The sequence below is a fragment of the Prionailurus bengalensis genome, chromosome C2 (genome assembly GCF_016509475.1).
Source record: "Prionailurus bengalensis isolate Pbe53 chromosome C2, Fcat_Pben_1.1_paternal_pri, whole genome shotgun sequence".
NCBI classification, from domain to species: domain Eukaryota; kingdom Metazoa; phylum Chordata; class Mammalia; order Carnivora; family Felidae; genus Prionailurus; species Prionailurus bengalensis.
Window position 1 is genome coordinate 117,823,237 of NC_057350.1, and position 26,234 is coordinate 117,849,470.

Genomic DNA, 26,234 nt, shown 5'->3' on the forward strand with positions numbered 1-26,234 from the left:
AAGAAGATATACAAAGGCCAACGTGAAAAGATACTCAGTATCATTAGTCATTGGGATATGAAAATTAAAACCACACTGAGATAGAGCCTCATGCCTATTAAAATGACTATCAACAAAAAGACAAGGGATAACAAATGCTGGTGTGAACGCGGGGAAAGGGAACCGCTGTGAACTGTTGGTAAGGTTGCAGATTGGTATCGCCCCCATGGAAAGCAAGATGAAGGACCTTCAAAAAGTTAAAAAATGCAACTACTACATAATCTAGCAATTTCACTTCTGGGAATCAAAAACGGATTCAAAATATCTGCACCCCTTGTTGAAAGGAGGATTATTTACAATAGCTAAGGCATAGAAACAACCTAAGGGTCCATCAACAGATGAAGCAACAAAAAAGATGTTTGCACTGAATATTGTATACAATTCTGTACAATTGTATACAATACTGTATACAACTGAATATTATTCAGTAATAAAAAATGAGAAGTTCTACCACTTGTGACAACATAAATGGACCCTGAAGACATTCTGCTTAATTAAGTCAAACAGAGAAAGGCACTTTATAATCCCACTTATATGTGGAATCCAAAAATAAAAATAAAAATAAATAACTCATAGAAATAGAGACAAGGCTTGCAGTTACTAGAGAGAGAGGGTGGGGAGAGGATATTGGGAGGAAGGTGATCAAAAGGTTCAAACTTCCAGTTAAAATAAGTACTAGGGATATAATGTACAACATGATCACTATAGCGAATAACTATAGTAGGATATACAGAACAGTTAACACAGTAAATTCTACGAGGTCTCATCACAAAGAGAAAGTATTTTATTTTTTATTTCTTTTCTTTTTACCATAGCTATATGAGAAGATGGATGTTAGCTGAACCTATTGGGGCTATCATTTCATAATATATGTAAGTAAAATCATCATACATTTGCCTTAAACTTAAACAGTGATATAAGTCAATGACTTCTCAATAAAACTTGGGAAAAAAGAAAAGACAGAATTGATTAAATAAATGAGAAATATAGGCAGACAATTTAACAGTTCAGAAGGAGAGATAATTTCCTGCAAGAGTGGTTTAGAAAGCTTTCATGGGAGAGGTAAAATTTTTCAAGAATGGCATTTTACATAAAACTTCATGTGCCCTTCTGTGATTATTCTTTGTCCCATCACAGAATAACTTGTGCTAATAAGTACATAGAATTTTATATTTAATTGATCCGAATTTTTACTTAACTACACATATATAAAAATCAGTTCTAGGACTAGAGCACTGGTAACAATTATTTTAATATGGGGTAAGAATAAAACAGACACACATAGTAAAAAGTATGTATCTATTAAGTTCTAGCTAGACTCTTTACTTCAAGGTCCAAACCTTGTGGTAGATTAGCAAGTATTGGATAGATGTTAAAATGTTCACAATACTCAAAGAAATCTATAGATTTAATGCAAATCCATATCAAAATACCAGCAGCATTTTTCACAGAAGTGGAACAAACAATCCTAAAATTTGAATGGAACCACAGAAGACCCCAAATAGCCAAAGCAATTGAGAAAGTAGAAAAAGCTGGAGGTATCAATATTCCAGATTTCAAGATATATTACAAAGCTGTAGTAATAGAAACAGTATGGTACTGGCACAAAAACAGACATATAGATCAGTAGAATAGAGTGGACAGTCCAGAAATAAACCTACACTTATATGGTCAATTAATCCAAGACAAATAAGGCAAAAATATACAATGGGGAGAGAATCTCTTCAACAAATGGTTCTGGGAAATCTGAACAGCTATATGTAAAAGAAAAACTGGACCACTTTCTAACACTATAAACAAAAATAAACTCAAAATGGATTACAGACCTATATGTGAGACCTGAAACCATAAAAATTCTAGAAGAGAACACAAGCAGTAAATTCTCTGACATTAGCCATAGTAACATTTTTCTACATATATCTCCTAAGGTAAGGGAAACAAAGGCAAAAAATAAACAAGTGGGAAACATTACAATAGAAAGCTTTTGCACAGTGAAATAAATCATCAACAAAATGACAAGGCCACCTACTGATTGAGAGGAGATGTTTGCAAATGAAATATCCAATAAGGGTTAATATCCAAAATACATAAAGAACTTATACAACTGAACACCAAAAAGTCCAATTAAAAAATGGGCAGACAGAATAGATATTTTTCAAAGAAGATATACAGATGGTCAAAAGACACATGAAAAGATGTTTAACATCACTAATCAGTAAGATATTACCTGACACCTACAAAAATGACTAGAATAAAAAAAAAGGAATAAGGGGTGGTAAGGATGTGGAAAAAAACAACCTCTTGTGCACTGTTGGTAGGAATGTACATTGATACAACCACTGTAGAAATGTTTGTAGATTTTTTGTAAAAAATTAAAAATAGAAATATGACATGACCCAATAATTCCACTACTAAGTATTTACCCAAGGAAAATAAAAACACTAATTCAAAAAGAAACATGTACCCCTTTGTCTATTGCAGTGTTATTTACAATAGCCAAGATATGGAAGCAACCAAAATGTCCATCAAAAGACAAATGAATAAGATGTGATGTGTGTATATATGTATATGTGTAATCACACATATATCTGTATACATACATACGTAAATATATGCATACTAGATAGAATATTATGCAGCCATAAAAAGAGGATGAGAGCTTCCTATTTGTGACATGTATGGACCTAGAGTGTACTATGCTAAATGAAATAAGTCAGCCTGAGAAAATCAAATACCATATGATTTCATTTGGATGTGGAATAAAAAAAAAGAATCAATAAACAAAATGAAGAAACAGATCAATGAATACAGAGAACTTATGGTTGGCAGAGGACAGGGGATGATGGGAAGATCGGCAACATGGGTGAAGGGCAGTGAGAGATAGAGGCTTCCACTTATGGAATGATGGTCACAGGAATAGAAGGCATAGTGTAAGGAATTAGTCAATGGTGTTATAATAGCACTGTATGGTGACAGATGGTAACCACACTTGTGGGGAGCAGAGCATAATCTATAAACTTGTTGAATCACTATGTTGGACATCTGAAACTGATGGAACATTGTGTTTCAAATAACCTAAAAAGTTATGGTCAAATTTGATATCAGAAAGACTGAAAAGAGAATCCTGCTGAGTGAATGCTCTGTAATTTTTTCCTTGTACTACATATAAACACCGCCTGCGCAACCTCAAATCATCTTGCATTCAACTTAAATGTGCATGCCCACACTTCAAGAGTGGTCTAGAAAGATGCTATTGACAAGATTGTGAAGTACCATGCAAATATGAAGAGAAGGAAACATTTAATATCCTATTATGTGTCAAGCATTCTGCAAAGTCATTTATATACATTGGTTCTACAGTCCTTCTGAGTTCATAATATCTTTTGGTGTGTGCAGCGCATGCACAGAGTCTCTGCAATTAAATATGCTAGAAACAATGTCAAGATAATTCATTTTTTGCATTTTATTATTTCCTAATTTAAGCTCTATCATTTATGGATTGCATATTCACACAGTACAAAAATAAAAATCCAAGTGTTTTCCGTGAATGCCATTCCACAATGGCATATAATGAAATTCTTCCCTCTGTCCCTGTCTCCTAGTCATTTGATTGTCCCCCAAATATTAGCAGTAGTTTGAAACAGATGGTAGTCAACAGTACACATTGTCCTGTAAATTGCTTGATTCATGTAACAATATATAATGGGAATATTCTGAGAGGAAAGAGAAATTGTAGTTAAGGGAAGTATTTTAGTTAGAGTAGGATAGGCTACTTAACGACAAATGTAATTTCTCATTCAAGAACAGTCCAAAGTAGGTGATGTTAGTGAATTCATGGCTCTGTGCCCCAGAGCCTGGTAGTAACTAACAGTGCCATGTTATATATATGACCTCCAAGATCATCCTCATCATTTCCATTTTAGAGAGTAGAGGACAAAGATTGAAAGCCAAGGGTCAAAACTCTTGATCACTGAAATTCTTTCCATTCCTTTGCTATTGATAGAACTTCATCACTAGACCACAGTGAGCAGAATGCGGTTAAGAAAAGCAGTCCCTAGCTGAGCAATCATGTCCCAGTTGGAACTCTATTACTATGTTAGGAGGAAAGAATGGATTTTGGCATACAGCCGGTGAGATACAAAATATATCTATCTTTTTTGAGTAAATGAAGAAATTTCATGCATCATTGCAGAAATACTTAAATTATTTCTATGATATCTTAGCTACTTTTTAGGTGACGTTAAATGGGGTTTAATCTGACAAGTTTTGACAAACGTACACAGTCACCTAATTGCCACCATGATGGTAATATTGAACATTTCTGCCTTCTAAAAAAGTTCCAATGTGTCAGTTTGCAGCCCATCTCCTTCCTAGACCCCCAGCCCCTGAAAACCAGTCCTATAGTTTCTGTCACTAGAGTTTGGCATTTTTAAAGAATTTTATAGAAATGAAAATTTTTAGTAGCTTGTTTTACATTTGGCTTATTTCATTTAGAAAGATGCTTTTGAGATATATCCATGTTTTACAGTATCTCACCAGTTTGTTCCTTTTTATGGCTGGGTAAGATTCTATAGTTATGCATGTACTACAGTTTATCTATTTACCAGTTGATGGGATTTAAGTTGTTCCAGTATTTATTATTATTGTGGTAAAAAATTTAACATGAAATCTAGCCCCTGAAAACATTTTTAAATGTACATACAATAGGGTATTGTTACAATATTGTAGATGGCAGGTTTATAGACCTTATTCATCTTGCATAACACTAAAACTTTATACCCATCGAACAGCAACTCCCTATTTCCCTCTCTCCCAAGCTCCTGGCAACCACCATTCTACTCTGTTTCTAAGATTTGACTATTTTGGATTCTTCGTAAGTGGAACCATGCCATATTTGTCCTTTTGTGACTGACTTATTTAACTTGGCATACTGTTTTCAAGGTTCATCCATGCTGTTCCAAGTGGCAGAATTGTTAAAATCTTTTGAGATTATAAACAAAGCTTCTGGGAAAATCTGAATATAAGTCTTTGTGATGATGTTTTTATTTCTCTTGAATAAATATCTAAGATGGTGATTGCTTGGTCACATGGCAGATATATGTTTACTTTTTTAGAAATTTCCAAGCTGTTTTAAAAGTGGCTTTAGTGTTTTTCAATCTCATCTATGGAGAATTTCAGTTACTCCATACGTTTGTAAAAACCTGTTTTTGCTCATCTTTTTAATTTTAGCCATTTCACTGTATGTGTAATGATATCACATGATGCTTTTGATTTGCATTTCCTTAATTACTAATGATGTTTAGCATCTTTTCATGTGCTTATTTGCCATTTGTATATATTCTTTGATAAGTGAATACTCTTATGCCCTCATTGAGTTTTTAGAAGTTAAATTTTTATGTGTAAAAATACACAAGGAATAACAAGTATTAATAAAATCTTAAAATATTCTTGAAATTTAGTATTAAGAACAGAATACCAGGGGCGCCTGGGTGGCTCAGTCGGTTGAGCATCTGACTTTGGCTCAGGTCATCATCTCACAGTTTGTGAGATGCCCCGCATCTCAAGCCCCGCATCGGGCTCTGTGCTGACAGCTCAGAGCCTGGAGCCTGCTTCAGATTCTGTGTCACCCTCTCTCTCTGTCCCTTTCCCACTCATGCTCTGTCTTTCTCTCTGTATCTCAAAACTGAATAAAGTTCAAAAAAAAATAAAAAAAAAGAACAGAATACAATATAAATGTACAAATGAATTCTGGCTACATTTTGAACTTTCTTATGATAGGACATAAGGTAATGCTTATTTTGTAATGACTAAGTAGAAAATAGCCACTAAGAGGCAAGTTATAGCAAATAAATGCTTAAATTAAAAAAAAAAGAAAGATTTCCTATTAAACAACCTACATTTTTACCTCAATGAACCAGAAAAAGAAAAAAAACTGAATGTAGTGGAAGGAAGGACATAACAATCAGAGCAGAAATAAAATGGAAAATAAAAAGACAGAGACTAATTGAATTAAGAACAATGTTTTTTTTTTGAAAACATAAAATACAAATCCTTGGGGTACCTGAGTGGCTCAGTTTGTTAAGCATCGGACTTCAGCTCACATCACGATCTCATGGTTTGTCAGTTCAAGCCTGGCGTCGGGCTTTTTGCTGACAGCTCAGAACCTGGAACCTGCCTCAGATTCTGTGTCTCCCTCTCTCTCTCCTCCTCCTCCAATTGCACTCTGTCTTTCTCTCAAAAGTAAATAAACATTAAAAAAACTTAAAAAAAATACAAGCCCTTAGCTACACTTATAAAGAAGAAAAGAGACACAACTCAAATAAATAGCATCAGAATCAGAAATCAAAGAGGAGGCACTACAACTGATATCACAGAAGGTAACACTATAATGAAAAATTAAATGCCACCAAACTGGATAACCTATAAGAAACGGATAAATTCCTAGAAACATACAACCTACCAAGACTGTATCATGAAGAAACAGAAAATCTAAAAGGCCAATTACTAGTATAGAGTTTAAAATAATAACAGAAACTTCTCAACAAAGAACAGTCCAGGAACAGACGGTTTCACTGGTAAATAATACCAAACATTTAAAGAAGAATTAATACCAATGCTTTTCAACTCTTCCAATAAAACAGAAAAGAAGAGGAAGGAAGAGACCTAAATTCATTTTACAAGGCCAGCATTATCCAGATATTCAAACCAGACAAGGACACTACATGAAAAGAAAATTACAGGCCCAAATCCCTGATGAACATAGATGCAAATATCCCCAACAAAATATTAGCACACCAAATTCAACAATATATCCAAAGGATCATACACCATGATCAAGTGGGATTTATTTCAGAGATGCAAGGATGGTTCAACATCTGCATATCAATCAATATGATATACCACATTAAAAAGTGAAGGATAAAACTCATATGACCATCTCAGTAGACACAGAAAAAGCATTTGGGAAAATTCAAGTTCATTCAAGATAAAAACTCTGAACAAGCTAGACATAGAAGGAATAATAAAGATTATATATACAGCAAGTCCACAGCTATTTTCATACTCAAAGATGAAAACCTGAAAGTTTTTCTCTAAGATCAGGAATAAGCCAACATGTCCACTCTCACCACTTTTTTCAACTTGGTACTGGATGTCTTAGCCAGAGCAAGTAGGTAAGAAAAACAGACAAAGCATCCAGATCAGACAGGAAGAAATAAGACTGTCCCTATTTGCAGATGGCATACTATTATATAGAGAAAGCCTTAAAGACTCCACCAAAAAAGCTGTTAGAATAAGTGAATTCAGTAAAGTTTCAGGATACAAAATCAATATTCAAAATCAGTTATGTATCTACATTAATATTAGAAAAATAATCCCAGTTACGCTGCATCAAAAAAGAATGTGTAAGAATAACTTTAACCAAGGAGGTGAAAGACCGGTACACTGAAAACTGACCTGTACTGAAAAAAATAAGACATTGAGGAAAGAAACTGAAGCAAACACAAACAGACAAATACTCTGTGTTCATAGATGAGAAAAATTAATATTCTTAAAATGTCCATACTACCCGAAGTGACCTACAGATTCAACACAATTTCTATCACAATTTCAATGGCATTTTTCACAGAAATAGAAAAAACAATCCTCAGATTTGTGTGGAACTACAAAAAAGACCCTGAATCATCAAAGCAATCTTGAGCAAGAAGAACAAAACTAGGGGCATTACACCTCCTGATTTCAAACTATATTACAAAGCTATAGCAATCAAAACAATATACTATTGGCATAAAAAGACACATAGATCAATGAAACAGAGTAGAGAGTTCAGAAATACACACACACACACACATTCATTTAATTTATGACAAAGAAGCTAAGAATATATAATGAGTAAAGGATAGTCTTTCCAATAAATGAGACTAGAAAAACTCTAAGGAAAATAAAATGGAACTAGACTACTGTCTTACACCACATGCAAACATCAATTCAAAATAAATTAAAGACTGGAACATAAGACCCTGAAACCAGAAGAACATAATAAGTACCCTTTTTGACATCAGTCTTGGCATTTTTTTTATTTGACACCAAAAAGAAAGGCAATAAGAGCAAAAAAATCAGAAAATGGGACTACATCAAACTAAAATGCTTTTGCACAGCAAAGGAAACAATTAACAAAATGTTGATGTAAAGGCAACCTATAGAAGGGGAGAAAATTTTGCAAACCATATATCTGATAAGGTGTTAATACTTAATATGTATAAAGAGCTCATGCAACTCAATAGTAAAAACAAAACAAAAACAACACTGTGATTAGAAAAAAAGGGCAAATCCAAACTACAATGAGCTATCACCTCACACCTGGTAGAATGACCATCATCAAAAAGACAGAAGTGTTGATAACGATGCGGAGAAAAGGAAACTCTTACGTACCATTTGTATGAATGTAAATTGATGTAGCCAGCAAGTATGGGAAACAATACGAAATTTCCTCTAGAAATTAAAATAGAACTACCATATTACCCAGCAATCTCACTTCGGGATATATATTCAAAGAAAATGAAACCGGTGTGTTGAAGAGCTATCTGCATTTCTATCTGTTTTTTTTTTTTTTGCAGTAGTATTCACAATAGTCACAATATGAAAAAAACCTATCAACAAATGAGATAAAGATGTGGTTTGTATATACAATAGAATATTATTCAGCCATGAGAAAGAATTCCTACTATTTGCAACCACTTGGATGACCTTGACACTATTATACTAAGCGCAATGAGTCTAACAGAGAAAGACAAGACCAGATCACTTTTATGTGGAACCTAAAAGGAAAAAAAAAGAGTCCAATTCTTAGAAACAGAAAGCAAAGTAGCTGCGAAGGTCTGGGGATTAGGGGAAATTTGGAGCGGTTGGTCAAGGGTACACATTTTTAATTATAGTAAATCAGGTCTGAGGAACTAATGTGAAACATAGTGACTATAGTTGATAACATTGTAATATACAATTGAAATTTGCTAAGAAAATAGAACTTAAGTACTACCAAAAAATTTAACAAATGATAAATATGTGGAGGAGTTAAGATGGCATTATAGCAGGAGGCCACTGGGCTAGTCTCATCCCTCAAACACAGCCAGATCAACATAAAATGATTTTGAACACCTAGGATATCAGTCCAAGTACTAAGAGAACAATCTGCATAATTTGAGGAAGAGAATATGGTAGGTACAGGATAGGGAGTGGGGATTTGGGAGGGAGAAAAGCCAAAGTGCTACAGAGGGGTGGGAGGCCTTTTTGCAGGAGAAAGAGAAGGGGAGAGAGAGCAGTGCACTGGGTTCACTCAAGAAAAGCACTCCCCCAAAACCACTGACTGGAGAATCGTGAGGAACTGAATATCACAAATTTTTGCAAACTGAAATGCTGAGGTTTGGAAGTCTATACCATTTGCTGGAGTAGTCCCAGGCAGGCAGCAGCGCTCCCGGGGACAAGGAGGGGAAGCCCTGGAGGAGACAGCAAGATGTGGGGATCTGCTGGGTCGCACTGGGAAAGTTCCCCTTCCCAGAGAGTATTTGGAAATGCGTATATTACCTCTCCAAGGTCAAAAGACCCAGCCGGTACCTTTGAGTGGCTATGCAACAGCAGGGGTTGGAGGCACTTATAAAGGGTGGATAAAGTGGTCCCAGATTTTCCTTGTGCTTCACCATAAACTCTAGACACCTGCGCGGCTATGGGATTGCTTGTTCTGAGGCAGAGTGGCGCCAGGTGCAACACTGTGATGCTCTCCTCAGGAAGGTGGGGGGGAGGGTGTGGGTCCGGGCCTTGCTGGTCCTTTAAGATTTGCAACTTTGAGGGACGACTGGATGGCTCACTCGTAAGAGACCAACTTCAGCTCAGGTCATGATCTCGCATCCGACTTCAGCTCAGGGCATGATCTCCCCGTTCGTGGGTTCGAGCCCCGTGTCGGGCTCTGTGCTGACAACTTAGAGCCTGGAGCCTGCTTTGGATTCTGTGTCTCCCTCTCTCTCTACTCCTCCCCCACTCATGCTCTCTCTTTCTCTCTCTCTCTCTCTCTCTCTCTCTCTCTCTCAAAAATAAATAAAATATTTAAAAAATTTAAAAAAAAAAGGTTTGGAATTTTGAATCCCAGACATGTGCGAGAGATAAATAAAACACAGGAGAGCTGTGGCGCCCAGCATGTGGGTAGCCCCCCGGGGGGAGGGGGCTGTTCACTTGTCTGTGATGGCTACCTGAATAGCAGTGGGTGCCAGCTCTCCCATCCAGGGACAAGAGGGCTGGCTGATGCCATCTTCCCCTGCCCACCAGGAAGGTGGGATTTCACCCAGCAACACACCCCGCAGTGGGTGCTGGCGCTGCCTACATCAAACCAGGTCCCCCTCCCCGCTGCAGGTGCATCTTTACTAGGGCAGGTCTGATTGTGAGCAGCACAGCAGGCCTCTCCCCCAGAGGACCAACACAGGCCCCTCATGTACCAAGTCTACTGATCATAGAGTGCTCCAAAGCATCAGCTTCAGTTCTGGTGGAAACAGGACCAGGCTAGCTTTTTTTTTTTTTTTTTTTTTTTTTTTTGGGGTCAGGCTTACAGTGTTTTTGTTCATTTGTTTGATTGTTAATTTCCTTTTCTCTTTTTTTGGTACAGGCTTCTTTTTCTCTCCTTTCTTCTTTTTTGCTTCCTTTTTCCTTGGAATCAGGTTTATAGTAGTTTGTTTGTCTCTGCGTTTGGATTTTTGTTGTTGGTGTTGTTCCTTTTCTTTTCTTGGACAAGGTCTTTGTGTTTTTTAAGTCATGCTTATTTTAACAAACAAATTAAAGCACACCTAATCAAAGGTCCGAACATTCCCCACTGCAAGCAAGGAGGAACTCTGCAAAGGGCTGATATGGGGGAGAGAGCGGCCAAACCACAACAGCAGGGCACACAGAGCATACACCAGAAACACTTCCAGAAGCACCAGGCTCTGGAAAGTATATAACCCCTTCTTAATGCAGCAATACACTCAGGAGTAGGAAACATAACAAGCTTTCATAACACGCAAAAGACAGCAACCTAGACAAAATGACAACACAGAGGAGTTGTCCCCCAAAGAAAGCTCAAGAAGAAACCACATCCAGAGATTTGCTCAAAACAGATATAAGTAAGATATTTGAGCAAGAATTTAGCACAGTAATAAGAATACTACCTGGGCTTGCAAAAAGCATAGAAGACTCCAGACAAACCCTTGCTGCAGAGATACAAGATGTAAAAACTAGTCAGGCCAAAATAAAAACTGCTATAACTGAGCTGCAAAACCAACCAGATGTAATTACAATGAAAATGGTGGGAGCAGAGGATCGAATTGGTGATACAGAAGACAAAATTATGGAAAATAATGAAACTGAAAAGGAGAGGGAAAGAAAATTAGCGGATTGCAAATATACACTTAGAGAAATCAGTGTTTCTATAAAGTACAATAATATCTGTATCATAGGAGTCCCAGAAGAAGAAGAACAGGAAAAAGGGACAGAACAAATTAGAACAAATTATAGCTGAGAACTTCCCTAATCTTGGGAAGGGAACAGGCATTCAAATGCAAGACACACAGAGAACTCCCCTCAAAATCAATAAAAACAGGTCAACACCAAGATCTATCATAGTGAAACTTGTAAACTATGAAGATAAAAAGATAATTCTGAAAGTAGCTAGGGACAAAAAAAGTCCAGTACAACAGATCAATGAAACTAAGAGCTGGTTCTGTGAAGGAATAAACAGAGTTGATAAATGCTTAGCCGAGAAAAGAGAAAGGAATAAAAGAGGAGAGATCAGAACCAATACCACAGGAAGACAAATAATTATAACAGAATACTATGAAAAATTATATGCCACAAACTGGGAAATCTGGAAGAAATGAACAAATTCCTAGAAACATACAAACTACCAAAACTGAACCAGGAAGAAATAGAAAATTTGAACAGACCTATAGCCAGCTAAGAAATTGAATCAGTTATCAAAAGTCTCCCATAAAACAAGAGTCCTGGGCCAGATGGCTTCCCAGGAGAAATCTACCAGACATTTAAAGAAGAGTTAATACTCATTCTTCTCAAGCTATTTCAAAAAAATAGAAATGGGGGCGCCTGGGTGGCGCAGTCGGTTAAGCGTCCGACTTCAGCCAGGTCACGATCTCGCGGCCCGTGAGTTCGAGCCCCGCGTCGGGCTCTGGGCTGATGGCTCAGAGCCTGGAGCCTGTTTCCGATTCTGTGTCTCCCTCTCTCTCTGCCCCTCCCCCGTTCATGCTCTGTCTCTCTCTGTCCCAAAAATAAATAAATGTTGAAAAAAAATTTAAAAAAAAAAATAGAAATGGAAGGAAAGCTTTCAAACTCATTCTATGAAATCAACATTACCTTGATTCCAAAATCAGAAAAAGACCCCACTAAAAAGGAGAATTATAGACCAATATCCCTGGTGAACATGGATGTAAAAATTCTCAAAAAGATACTAGCAAATCAAATCCAAAAGTACATTAAAAGAATTATTAAACATGACCAAATGGAATTTATTCCTGGGCTGCAAATGTGATTCAGTATCTACAAATCAGTCAATATGATATACCACATTAATAAAAGAAACAATAAGAACCATATTATCCTCTCAATACATGCAGAAAAAGCATTTGACAAAAGATAGCATTCTTTGTTAATAAAAACCCTCAAGAAAGTTCAACATCATAAAGGCCATATATGAAAGGTCCATAGCTAATTTCATCCTCAATGGGGAAAGACTGCGAGCTTTCCCCCCAAGTTCAGGAACACAACAGGGAATGTCCACCCTCACCACTGTCATTCAGCATAGTACTGGAAGTCCTAGCTTCATCAATCAGACAACAACAACAACAACAACAAAAATAAAGGCAACCAAATCAGCAAGGAAGAAGTCAAACTTTCACTCAAACTCATGGGATATAAAATCAATATACAGAAATCTGTCACATTTCTATACACCAATAATGAAGCAGCAGAAAGAGAAAACAAGGAATTGATCCCATTTACAATTGCTGTAAAGAAATCATGAGATACCATAAGATAGCTAGGAATAAACCTAACCAAATATGTAAAACATCTGCATGTTGAAAACTGTAAAAAACTTATGAAAGTAATTGAAAAAGACACAAAGAAATGGGAAAACATCCCATGCTCATGGATTGGAAAAAAAAATATTGTTAAAATGTCAATACTACCCAAAGCAATCTACAATCAATGCAGTGTCTATCAAAATACCACAAGCATTTTTCACAGAGCTAGAACAAATTATTATAAAATATGTATGGAACCAGAAAAGTCCCCAAATAGCCAAAGGAATGTTGGAAAGGAAAACCAAAGTAAAGGCATCACAATCATCGTCATTTGCAATGATGACTGCAAAGCTGTAATCATCAAGACAGTATGGTACTAGCACAAAAACAGACACATAGATAAATGGAACAGCATAGAGAACCCAAAAATGGACCCACAACTAGATGGTCAACTAACCTTTGACAAAGCAGGAAAGAATACGCGATGGAAAAAGACAGTCTGTTCAACAAGTGGTCTTGCAAAAATTGGACAATGACATGCAGAATGAAACTGGACCACTTTCTTACGCCATACACAAACATAAATTCAAGATGGATGAAAGTCCTAAATATGAGACAGGAAAACACCAAAATCCTAGAGAAGAACACAGGCAGCAACTTCTTTGACCTTGGCCATAGAAACTTCTTACTAGACACGTCTCCGGAGGCAAGATAAATAGAAGCAAACGTGAACTATTGGGATTTCATGAGGATAAAAGCTTCTGCATCGAGAATAAAACAATCAACAAAAGTAAAAGGCAAACTATGGAATGGGAGAAGATATTTTCAAATAACATATTGGATAAGGGGCTAGTATCCAAAATCTATAAAGAACTTATCAAACTCAGCACCCAAAAAGCAAATAATCCCGCTAAGAAATGGGCAGAAGACATGAACAGACACCTCTCCAAAGAAGACATACAAATGGCTACCAGACACATGAAAAAAATGCTCAGCATCACTCATCATCAGGGAAATACAAATTAAAAACACAATGAGGGGCGCCTGGGTGGCTCAGTCGGTTAAGCGTCCGACTTCGGCTCAGGTCACGATCTCGCGGTCCATCAGTTCGAGCCCCGCGTCGGGCTCTGGGCTGACGGCTCGGAGCCTGGAGCCTGTTTCCGAATCTGTGTCTCCCTCTCTCTCTGCCCCTCCCCTGTTCATGCTCTGTCTCTCTCTGTCTCAAAAATAAATAAACGTTAAAAAAATAAATAAATAAAACCACAATGAGATAACACCTCACACATGTCAGAATGACTAAAATTAACCACTCAGGAAACAACAGAAGTTGGTGAGGATTCAGAGAAAGGGGAACCCTCTTACAAGTTGATGGGAATGCAAACTGGTGCAGCCACTCTGGAATACAGTGCGGAGATTCCTCAGAAAGTTAAAGATAGAACCACCCCATGACCCAGCAAATGCATTACTTACTAGGTACTTACTCCCAGGATACAAAAATACTGACTTGAAGGGACACATGCATTCCAATGTTTATAGGAGCAGTATCACCAATAGCCCAATTATGGAAAGAGCCCAAATGTCCATCGACTGATGAATGAATATAGAATATGTGACATAGATTGATGATAGATAGATAGATATGTGTGTGTGCTAATATATATTTATAATATACCATATTACTCGGCCATCAAAAAGAATGAAATCTTCCCATTTGCAATGACATGGATGAACTAGAGAGTATTATGGTAAGCAAAGTAAGTCAGGGAATGACAAATACCATATGATTTCACTCATATGTGGAATTTAGGAAACAAAACAGATGAACTTACGGTAGGGAAGGAAAACAAAATAAGAGGAAAACAGAGAGGTATGCAAACCATAAGAGACTTTTAACTGTGGAGAACAAACTGAGGTTTGCTGGAGAAGAAGGCGGTGGGGGCACTAAATGGGTGATGGGCATTAAGGAGGGCATTTGTTATGAGGAGCACTGAGTGTTGTAGATAAGGGATGAATCACTAAATTCTACTCCTGAATCCAATACTATGCTATATGTTAACTAACTTGAATTTAAATAAAATCTTGGAAATAAAAAAAATAAATATGTGATGGACATATTAATTACCCACATGGTGGAATCCTAATGCATATGCATATCAAATCACCATGATATGCACATTAAGATCATATAATTTTATTTGTCAATATACCTCAACAAAGCTGAAAAAAGAGAAAATCTTTGCTTTCTTTCAAACACATTTGTAACAATAATTGCTAAGATTTAAGAAAGCCATTTTCACCATGATGCTAAGGATTTTGTTTAACCTTCCATGATTTTACATTAGAAAGGTCTCTCTGGTTAATGACATGACCATTAGTCCTCAAATGCCTGCAGCTGTCACTCACTGTAGTACTTTCCTAAATGGAATACCTAATATTCAGAAGCTGTTAGTAAGAATGATAAATTTGAGTATGGTTATCCATTGTTTCCCCTCTATTTTACATGTTCTTATACATTTTATGATAGAAGGATCATTCTTAGATACACTGAATAAGAATTAAAAGCTAGTATAATTTTCCCCACGCATATGTGAAATACTCATGTCACACATTTGAACAATGATTAAAAGTTTTACAATCATTCTGTACCTGAAAGTCAATCAGCTAGTCAAAAATCACAAAGGAGATTGTTTTCTATCTTAGAAACTAGTGAAATACCAGTTTTAGAGCATAATTAAGAAACCATTCTGTGAACATTTACTAATATTGAGTACACAGTCATACCTTGGTTTTAGCTACCACAGAGTTTGGATATAATTATTTGCTTTTTTACTGGAAAGCTACAAATGTTAAACCGTTATTTTAATTTTTAAACAAATAAAAAAGGCAAATCAAAAATTTCAAATTCATTAAACTACATGACTGAGATCTCATAGTTATTATCTAATTAGCCAGATGAACTTAAATAAGTCATTCTATCTGGATTAAGTTTATTTGTAAATGATGAATTCAGATTATGTATTAGAGACTTTGTAAGGATTCATTCAATTTTAAAATGCCAGTTTGAAGTATATTTTTTAAGAATAGATTTCCTGAAATTTATGTGTATTTTGCTTCTACCATTGATTTTCCTTTCCCTGCATTATCATGTTGTACTATAAAGTTATGTTGTACTATAAAGTTATCATAAATTAATATATCTTCCCCTTTAGACATTTGGAGAACATGGCCAACATTCATTCAAATAACACAGCATACAGTCTTGTTCATTTTGATCTTGTCAATGCTGGAGACGTTTTGGGTAAGAGTGACCCACTTACCAGGGAAAGATCAGAATTTTCACTTCTGTTCCATGATTTCATATTTTAATACTGAATTCATTGTTCCATATCACTTCTGCTATCTGAACTTATTTCAGTGACCATTTGATTGAATGTGAGTAGTATGTTGGGTACCATTAGGAAACAATCATGGGGTGCCTGGGTGGCTCAGTCAGTTAAATTCCCCACTCTTGATTTCAGCTCAGGTCATGATCTCATGGTTCATGGGACTGAGCCCCAAATCAGGCTCTGCACTGACAGCGTGGAGCCTGTGTGGGATTCTCTCTCCCTTCTCTCTTGGCCCCTTCCCTGCTTGCGTGCTCTCTCTCTCTCTCTCAAAATAAATAAATAAACATTTAAAAAATTTTTTTAAATAAAAACATAATCATCATACTCTCTATTTAGAAAGTCCCTTAATTTGGGTTTGTCTGATGTTTCACTATGGTTTAATTCAGATTATATATTTTTGGATGTAAAGGCCATGGAAGCAATGCTGTGTCTTTTCTAGTATATTCTGTCAGGAGGTTTCTAGTATTGGTTTGTGCCATTATTGGTGATGTTGATTGATTACTTGACTATACTTGTGAGATTCATCGACTGTAAAATTACTATATTTCTAATTCATAGAAGAGTACTTTGCAATAATAAATATCCTCACCAAACTTTTCTCACCAGTTTTACCCATTATATATTTGTGGCTAAATGAGTATTTCTATGATAGTTGCAAATGATGGTTATTTGACTTTCTAACTTCATTATTCTTTTCCATTTATATTATTTGTTTACTTATGTGTATTAGTATGGGCTCATACAAATTCTTATTTTATGTCATGAATGTTCCGTTATTCCTATACATTTTTATGAAACTGTCCCAAACTGTCCAGTGAGAGCCATTTTAAGCTGGCTTTGTTGTCCTTCTGATATAGTCCCATTATTTTATTCAGCCATTCTTTGCTTTATGTTACAACAATATGTCCCAAACTCATCTTTTACTTTCTCTGACATAGCCCTGGACTCAGTCATTTTTCTAAGGAGCCCCAGCTTTTGTTAGTCAGGTATAGTACACAGAAACCAGTATCTGAGAGTTAGGCTTGCTCATTGCTATAGGGGTAGCTGTATTTCTAGGCCCTTTCAGTTGGAAGAGCTACAAAATATACATATATCTGTATCTTCCTATCTCTAGCTATAATTTCTTTTCTATATCTCTATATTAAAAACTATACATTCATACTACTACCTCCAATTTTAATTGATTATAACAGAGTTTATTCTGGTCTTCTTTTTTCATATTTTTTTCATAAAACTTCTGGTTCTCATATTTCTAATTCCTTGGACCAACAGTAGAAATATGGTTTCATCACTACTAATAGATTTACTCATAGACTTCTTTCTAATACCCACGGATAGTAATTTTTGAATTGCTAACCCATACTACTGTGAACTGAGCTCCTTTTAAACTGAACCCTACAGTGATTTTTAATTCAAAGAATCATAAAAATTAGACAGGCAACACAATTTTTCTCTCACTGTACTAAGTGTATAGACAATCTGTTTATTCATACTTATTTTTTATTGCTAAGAATTGTCTCTGAAAAAGTGTCACTGATTTAGGAAGAGGATATATATCTTTGTTATCTGGGTTTCAAATCTGTTTCATTTTATTAGGCAAGGACAGTTGATACATAAGTATCATCAAAATTTTAGTTACATGTTTTTGTCATACATAGAAAATAAAATAGTATTCAATGCTTGCAATTCATCAGCTACAAGCACAGTGCACTCCTGGGCCATTAATGTACACCCTGAATTTTAGCATTACATATGTATCTTTCTCTTTTGCTGAGTTTTTTGAAAACCTAATTAATTTATGTTAAAGCTTCAGTATGTTGGAAGGCAGAGGAGGAAGGGAGTGTTAGTATTATTCAAACTCGAGACCTATGGATTTCAATATCTATTAATCTCTAGAAAGGCACTCTTTTCTTACACACACACAAAGCTAATAATTTAAACATGACAATGGTCACAGCCCAGGCCTCTGTCTATTAAGATACAATACGGCTCTGGCATACCCTCTGCACAAAATGGAACACAACCTGTGACCCTTTACTGGGAAGCCACTTCTGTATTGCATCTCTGCCATTTGTCACTATCACTGGGCTAAATAATTTACAGTATCAAGTGTATATTTCCCCCAAAGCATAATCCTTTCCTCAAATCAGCACCCAACTTGTTTTTATCTTCCCATAAGTTGCTATGGAATTGAAATCAAACTGGACAAAAGAACTGCCTGTACAATGTACCGACCCCTCTCAGGTGAGACCATACAATGAGGCAGAACAACTTTTTTGAAAGACAAGACTCACATATTTGGACAAGCAGCATTTAAATAGTTTTTAGGTAAATGTTTCAGGTGACTTCAGAGAGACAAAGATTTTATGACAATTGGCTGGGATGTAGGTTGTATATTGGGTAGGATTTGATGAGTTGGAGAGAGAAGGTGGGCACTATAGGTGGAGGGACTAATGTGGGTAAGGACAGAGAAGAGAAAAGCCAACTGAACTTTTGAATTTGTATTTCCCTCAGGCAGTGCAAACTCACTATGTACCAAATGAATCTACTCTCCCCCCTCAAACCTGTTTCTCCTATAGTTCCTTGACTACAAATCCAGTATCCACCCTATGATCTATGTCAGGAAACTAAGGGTCATCCTAATCAAAATGATTTTATTCTTGATACCTTCCCACCATGCATATTATATCATCCATGCATCCAGGTCAATTAGTTTGAAGGAAACGTCACACTTTGTTTCTTGGCATGGATCTATACATATGTCCGTGTGTTCACTCCAGCCTCATCTCTCACCATCACCCTTTCAGAGCTCCCAGTTGTTTCGTACATTTTCTCCATTTTGGGATTGGTTCTCTTTAGCATTCAGAATTCAGCTCAAGCATTACCACCTGTGAGAACCTCCTCCACTATTTCATCTTAGGTTCATCACAGTTCTCAGTGAATTCTGAGGGACTTGTCTGATTACTTCTAAGACTTTCCAACGTCGTTGTGAACATTTGCAGGTTTTATTTGTCTTAACATTCCTTGGGTAATTTGCACAAGACAGGCATCGACTAAAGGCTCATTAAAAAAAAAAGAAGAAGAAGAAATGGATGGATGTTGAGTGAGAATAAATAGTTCAGGCTGTCTGGACTCCAGGATAGTGTTTAAGCAATTTATGAGTGGGGTCATGCAAGTGAAAGGATTCTGAAGTCTTAGCATTTTATGTTGTGGACCATAACGAGTCCTTGAGGTTTTCATGGAGGAAAATTGACTTGATAAAAGCAGTGAATAAGGAAGATAAACCATGGTAACAGGAATGTTAGGAAGAAAGGGGACAAGTATTGGGATATTGGCTGATAGGCCAGTTAAACAATTTAAATGTGAGAAAATAAAGGCCTGATATATGGCGGCGGTAGGAATGAAAAGGTTAGATACATCTTGGTTCTCATCCAAGATGGTCACATAGAAAGACCATGTGAAGACTCAGATTTTTGATGGAACACTGTAAATTACACATATTTATAGAACAAGTCCTCCTGAAGAAGAACAGAGGGCTGACTGAACAGCTTCTGAATAACCAAAAATAGAACAAGAAGAGAATAACAAGAAAGATGGAGACATGGTAACAAAGGGAACCCCCACTCCCCAAACTGTGAAGGCAGTGGAGAAGGAAAGTAGTGAACAGATTCCTCTGTCCTTGGGCACACACACACACACACACACACACACAAAAGTCACAGTTTATAAGAATAGCTAGAATATAAGAGAGGCAACACTAGAACTCTGTTGAGAAGTGGAGGAGCTGTGGGAAAGTTCTCCAGACCAGAGGAGCTGGAGAACAATATGGTTTATGTCCACACTCAACCTTGAAAGCCCAGACTGGGACCAGGGTCCAGACACCATAATGGGCAGGTCTGGTCATTACAATGAGCTTATAACCTCAACAAGCCCATACCAGCCCTGGTCATCCCTTTGAGACAGAGACAGAAAAGACAGGGTTCAGAGAACTGAGGATCTTCAGGAACATTCTCTTTCCCTCTACCTTAAAAGCTCAGAAAGGAACAGGTTCTAACTCACAGTGAGCTTGTGACCTCAGTGAGCCCAGGGCCCACAAGCCCATACCATCCCCTATATGCTGGAGAATAAAAAATAGACTAAATTTTATTTTTTTAATCTTTTAAATTAAAAAAATATATATTTTATTTTGTATTTGTCTAGTCTTATTCTTATTTTTGTTCTTTTAGGTTTTTTTCTTTTCTTTTTCCTTTTATCTTTTCTTTTTTCCTGTTTTGCGTTTTTGTTATAGCCACTGTGGAATACACTAGGGAGGTTTCTCAAAAAATTAAAAATAGAAATGCTATATGATCCAGTAATTCCACTATTCAGTATTTACTCAAAGAAACAACTGTGATTAATATGGTAAGGGCCCTAATAGATAGCATGCAAAACAGATGGACAATGTAAGAAGAGAGATGGTAATATCCTAAGAAAGAAAGAAAAAAAATGCTAGAGATTAAAAACACTGTGACAGAAATGAGGAGTGACTTTGAAGGGCTTATTAGTAGAATAAACACAACTGAGGAAAGAATATCTGAGATAGAAGATTAATAGAATCCTTGTGTGTGTGTGGGGGGGGGGGGAGAATGGAAAAAAGAAAAGAAAGATGAAAAAATCCCAAAAACAAACAAACAAAAAACCCCCACAAAATCCAGGACAAACTATCCAAGGACTATGGGACAACTACAAAAGGTATAACATATGTACATTGGGAATATTAGAAGGAAAAGAAAGAAAGGAAGGAATAGTTTGAAATATTTGAAACAATGATGACTGAGAATTTGCCCGAATTAATGTCAGATATCAGCCCACAGACCTACAAATCTCACAGAACACCAAGTAAGATAAATGCCCCTTATACTAATACCTAGACAATTCAGTTCCAACTAGACATATCATTTTCAAATTAAAGATAAAGAAAAAATTCTAAAAGAAGGAGAGGATATAAAGCACCTTATCTTTGGAGGTACAAAAAAGTGTTGTAGTCAGTTTCTCCTCAGAAATGATGCAAGAATAGGATGAATTAAAGCACTAAAAAAAGAACCCTAGACTTTTATATCCTGCAAAATTTTCTTTCAAAAGTGAAAGAGAAATAAAGACTTTCTCAAACAGACAAAAATTGAGGGAATTTGTTGTTGGAAGACCTGTATTGCCAGATATGTTAACAGAAGTTCTTTAAAAAGAAGGAAATGTATACAGGTCAGAAATTCTGCTCTACGTTAAAAAAAAACAAAAAACAAAAAACATGAGCATTGGAGGATAAGTGTAGGTAAAATGAAAGATTTTATTTTTCTTATTCTTAAAGTAACAGCAATTTGTTCAAAACAACAATAGCAACAATGTATTTGATGGTATATGCTTATTGATATATACATAGACTATGTATACTTAAATATAAGTGAAATGAATGACAGCAATAACAATTATAAGTGATAGGAAAGAATTAGGATCACTTTGTTTCATAAAGTATTCATACTGCCTGGGAAGTGGTATAGCATTATTTGAAAGTTGGCTTGGATTAGTTGTAAATGTATATTGTAAACTTAGGGCAGCCACTCAAAGTTAAAAAAAAGAAGTATACGTGATATGCTAAGAAAAGAGAAAGTAGCATCAAATAAAATTCACATTAGCATCCCTCTGTGCACATACACCTGTACCCTCAGTGTCTCTCAATGTGTTCAAATTTCCTGTTCTTACAAGGACACAAGTTGGATTGGATTAGGGCCACACTAACATATTTGTATTCACTCAATCACCTCATTAAAAGTCCTATTCCCAAATATAGTCCCCTTCTGAGGTATGGGGGGTTGGGCCATACCCATCTGAATTTTAATGGGACGCATTTCAGCCTACGACACTAGCTAATGCCTAGGTAGACTTCAGATTTCTCCTTTGTTGTTAATCTTTTGGAAAAGTGTCCATTAATTTTCCCAGTTTGACTTACATGCCTACTTCGGGGTACTCTCATAACACTTTGGAATTTCCCCTTCAAATCACATGCTATCTCCCACTATATTGTAAACAACATGAGCAAATCTGTAAAATTTTGGTCACTATAGTGTTTCTTCAGAACTTAGTACAGCGTGTCATAGAAAAATGATTGAATTAACACATATAGGTATACAACTCCCTGTTTTCTCTCCTTACCTCTTGTCCAAGTTTATCATTTGTCATTTGTAAATTGAAGAGGAACTTAACTTGGAGTTCTCCAAATAAATTACATCCTCTACTAATTTTTTGCCTATGCCTTCTGCCTAAAATTCCCTTCCTGAATTTCTTCTTAGCTTTTGTAACCCTTGCCACTCCTTCAAAGCTGAGCCCTTCTGGGAAGCTTGAGTATCTACAACATGTACTGGTACATCTTCTTCTGGGTTGATAGCTCCCTGTGCTTATCCCCATTAGGGCATTTATGACTTCCACTAGACTGCTCCTTTGTGAAAGTGATTTTTTGTTTTAATATTTGTATTTTATAAGTTTCCAGAGGAGTTTGCAAAGCAGGAGCTCAATACAGATTTGAACAAATGTGAGACAAAGCAGACTGTAGTGACACTTATGATGTCCTACTGAATCTGATGAATAGAAAACACTTTGGGGGCACCTGGGTGGCTCAGTAGGTTAGGCATCCGACTCTTGATTTCTCCTCAGGTCGTGATCTCACGGTTCGTGAGTTCGAGCCCCTCGTTGGGCTCTGTGCTGACAGCATGGGGTCTGCTTGGGATTCTCTGTCCCCTCTCTCTCTCTACCCCTCCTCTGCTGACACTCTCTCCCTCTCTCTCTTTCTGTCTCAAAAATAAATAAATAAGCATTAAGACAAAAGAAAAGAAAACACTTTGATTTCTATAAGATACAGAAATGTTGAGGGGGAAGCAGGTCTGGTGTGCTACTGGAAGAGCAGGAAATCCAGTGTAGCTAAAGTAGAAGAAGCGACGGGTCAGATAGGTAAGGAATGAGGTCTGAGAGGCCATGGGGGTCAGATCACGCACAGTGCTTAGGCATCACTAAGGGCTTTGACTTTCATCCCAAGTGAAATGGGAGGAATGGAGAGAATGTCCACAGTACGTTGGTCATAGGACACAAAAGTGGGGGCAGCAGACATGGGGGGTGTCAAGGCCAGAAGAGAGAAACCAGTTAAAAGACTCTGATGAAAATGTAGGTGAGAAATTATGTACTGGTATGATAGAGAAAAATATTGTTAAGTAAGTAGAGAGAGAAAGGTTAGGACTTAAGGTCCCTGAATGTAGAAAAAAACACACACATATTTTAAAACAGTGCTGGGAATGTCTGACCATGAGGGAAACTGCATCAGGCCTGACCATGAAAGAAACTCCCTCAAATGTAAAGTTTTTCTTAAGAAAGTAGCAAACGCTACCTACTCCTCCTTTATGTTTCCAACAGAAAGTCAATAACTTAGTACCTGCAGTTATCAGGCCAACAAAGAGGGGAAAAGGGAGGAACAGCCCCAAACCTTATAAAACAAAGACCCTTGCCTATAGTCGGGGGTATTCACTTTTGAATTCCCCCTCCCTGCAAAGAGAGCTTTTATACTATTCTTCCTTTCTGATCTTATTCTCTGATAAACTTTTGCCTGCTGCTCATTTTATTTTGTGTTCACCTCTTTATTCTTTGAAGCAGTGAGACAATGAATCAAGGGTATTAAAGTGAAAAATCATACAACATTGGGAGGTCATGGTAAAGATTGTAAGAAATAGTTGGAGTCTAGATATACTTTCCCCCTACCCCATCCACTCTCTCTAGGGGTGCCTGGGTGACTCAGTAGGTTGAGCGTCCCACTTAGGCTCAGGTCATGATCTCATGGTTCATGAGTTTCAGCCCCATATCGAGATCTGTGCTGACAGCTCAGAATTTGGAGGCTGCTTTGGATTCTGTGTCTCCCTCTCTCTCTGTCCCTCCCCCCACTAACTCACTCTCTCTCTCTCTCTCTCTCTCAAAAAATAAATAAACATTTAAAAATGTTTAGATATATTTTCACAGTAGAGCTAAGAGGATTATTGACTAGCAGGATATAAGGATATGAATGAATGAAATGACTGACTTTAGAGTGCATGTGCTTATAAATATGTAAGCTACCTCTCAACATCTATTAACTTACCTTGTAGACAGCCCAGAATTTAAAACGGATGCTTTAAGAAACTTAATGAGACTGGAGTCAGAAATGCATTTTTGGATTGATGGTGGGATGTTGAATAAGACAAAATTAGAGTCTTTGGAAGAGATTAAATGCAATTTTTAAAAAATGTTTATTGATTTTTTTTGAGAGAGAAAGAGAGAGAGAACTGGGGAGGGAAAGAGAGAGAGTGAGACAGAATCTGAAGAAGACTCCAGGCTCTGAGCTGTCAGCACAAAGCCCAATGTGAGGCTCAAACTCAACGAACCTCGAGATCCTGATCTGAGCTGAAGTCAGACGACTGAGCCACCCAGGCACCCTTAAAGGAGATTCAAAGGGAAATTTTATTTGATATATGTGTACAAACAGGGCCTAATTAAAATTTAGGGGGAAAGTGGAGGAAAAGATGATGGAAATTATTTAGGAAAAAATTTAAAAAAATTTTTTTTAATGTTTATTTTTTGAGATAGAGAGAGAGACAAAGAGACAGAGCGTGAGTAGGGGAGGGGCACAGAGAGAGGGAGATACAGAATCTGAAGCAGGCTCCAGGCTCTGAGGTGTCAGCACAGGGCCCGACATGGGACTCTAACTCACGAACTGTGAGATCATGACCTGAGCCAAAGTCAGACGCTCAACTGACTGAGCCACCCAGGCGCCCCTAGGAAAATATTTTTTTAAGGAATCCTCTACAATATCAAAACTTTATAACATAAAGGAATAGTGATTTGAAAGATGCAATGAAAAAAATGTTGTCTTTAAAAACAAAGCTTGTCTAAGTAACAAAAGAAAAATAAAAGAAATTGTGTTATTTGCATTAAGCATAAAAATATTTATCTGCAACTATCAAAACATACTTTCTACTTATGAAGGAAATACTACATGATTCACAAATTATTATTTTAAAATAAATATCTATAAACCCCATCGGAAAAAAATCTTCCAAGGAGAACCGATGAAGTAATAAATATATCCAAGTTGATGTAGGCCCATAAATATGTACATATTTAACACAAATATATTCTGACATTTTATTTACATAATATAAATAGTAACTCATTTTTGGAAGAATTTTAAGAATTTCTGCCTGCTTTCTGTTAAAATTCCTTTTATCCTAGATATCCTACTTCCTTTGATAAATTTGTTTGGATAAAATAATTTTACTTCTGTTCACTTCTACAATAGAGATTTGTGTTTCTTTTTAAAACTCTCTTTCACATCATGAGATGTGATTGAGGTAAAGATATTTTTAATCATTGATGTCCTCTTTGGCCTATCTCTTCTTTCATTTTCAGATGACATCTTCTTTTTTGCCCCCTGTTTTGCACCTTTATACTTTGTATTTTGGGTTCTGTATAATTTTTTTTTATTTTTTTGACATCCTGTTCAATGAAATAATAAATATGGCAGGAAGATGAAGAAGATACATAGTTCTTATTTTGAGTGGAAGTGTTAAATGCTAAGAATAATTTCATGGCCTCAAAACCTTATAGAGAATTACATATCTTTTTTCCTGTGAGATAAAACAATAGAACCCTTCTCTTTCTCCTTTTCCTTTACATTCTAAACAATCACAGCACTAGGGATTGAAACACA